Source organism: Myotis davidii, unplaced genomic scaffold (assembly GCF_000327345.1).
Source record: "Myotis davidii unplaced genomic scaffold, ASM32734v1 scaffold217, whole genome shotgun sequence".
NCBI lineage: Eukaryota > Metazoa > Chordata > Mammalia > Chiroptera > Vespertilionidae > Myotis > Myotis davidii.
The window spans coordinates 1,664,654-1,666,096 of record NW_006290034.1 but is presented as its reverse complement, the minus strand read 5'-3'; the positions used below and the strand labels follow the sequence as shown (position 1 = coordinate 1,666,096).

The window sequence follows — 1,443 nt, the reverse complement described above, 5'->3', positions numbered from 1 at the left end:
TACACCAATAGCATACACCGAACTACTTAAAAAACATGTTTTTTATTGATTTCAGACAAGAGGGGAAAGGGATAGAGAAACATCACTGATGAGAGAGAATCACTGATTGGCTACCTCCTGCATGGCCCCGACTGGGGATTGAGTCTGCAACCTGGGTATGTGCCCTGGCCGGGAATTGAACCAAACACTGAGCCACCCCGGCCGGGCTATGCCAAACTGGCTTTTCTCCCTGGGCTCTGGGTGTGGTCTGTCTCCCTGATTGAGTTTTAAGCACCTTCAGAACAGGGATCACGCCTGACACCACATTTGTCCCACACGGACTATTCTAGAAGGCGCTGGGCAAAGAGCCGGTGCTCAGCAGACAATGTGGAGTTCACTTTCCATTTGGAAGGCCATGAAGACAACACCCCCCGCTGGAACCGTCTAAAGGACAGACACCTCCTGAGCTGTCACCGAGAGCTCTGGGTCGGGCCCGGGGAGATGATCCCTGGGCTCACGAGGGCCGAAAGGGGATCTGGCCACACGTCACATGTGTGCGTGGGACGTGGGAGGAGGCCAGTGAACTCTGAGTCAAAGAATTGGTGTAAACAAACCAAGCGATCACATGCCCTCCTCTCTGCCCCTGCCCACGGCTGGTCCAGGGCGGGCCGCGGGCTGGAGAGGTGGGGAGGGCGGACGCCTGGTGATGTGGCTCGCACCGTGATCAGGGCGCCCTCTCCCATCGCCTCCCAGTTTTCTCCGTGGCCAAGGGCAGGCCCTGGGCTAGAAGAGCAGCTGACAGACAGCAGAGCCGAGCTGGCGCAGGGGGAGGGGATGGAAAACGTGGTGCCCGGGCCCACCCTGGGGAGGCATTGTGTTCAGAGCCCAGTGTGTGCAGCCTGGCAGGCCTGTGGGAGGCGCGCCCAGGCCTTCAGCGCAGTGCCCAGGCCAGGGTGGATTCTGCCTGCGTCACAGCTCTGCAGAGGGCATGGCCCTCCCAGCCATGTCCCCATCGCCGCCCGTCCTCCCTCGTGATCCGGACGGACCCTGGGGTCCCCGGGGCGCAGGGGCCACCCTCCCGGTTCCAGGTTCCAATGACAGTCAGGAGACGCCCCATAGGCCGCGTGTTCCTACCCCCGCAGGCCCCCGTTCCGTTGGTGAGCGCCATGCCTGTGACCAGGTTGCAGGCATGAAGCACCTGAGTTTCCAGACCTTGTACGTGCTCCCCTCATGGAGCAGGTGAGCAGGAGGTGGCACCATGCCTCGTGCGTCCCAGCCCGTTTCCGAGGTCTCCTCACTCGGGAAGCGATCTCTACGGCCACAGCGCACACCAGTCCTGAGAAGGGGCTGCCTGGTTTTTCTGGTCTGGGAAAAGACAGACCTGTTTAGCCAGATGACTTCATCTCTACTCCAGCGTCTGCGGGGGTGGGGTGGGGGGCGGGGACTACAACAGAAGACAAGAAA

At 60.8% G+C, this 1,443-nt stretch overlaps 1 long non-coding RNA gene across 1 annotated transcript in view; it reads left to right on the top strand.

Moving 5' to 3' along the window:
- The window catches only part of LOC107182981, a 7,683-nt gene that overhangs the window by 5,413 nt on the left and 827 nt on the right, over positions 1-1,443 (top strand). The gene's annotated exons all lie outside the window — the stretch shown is intronic.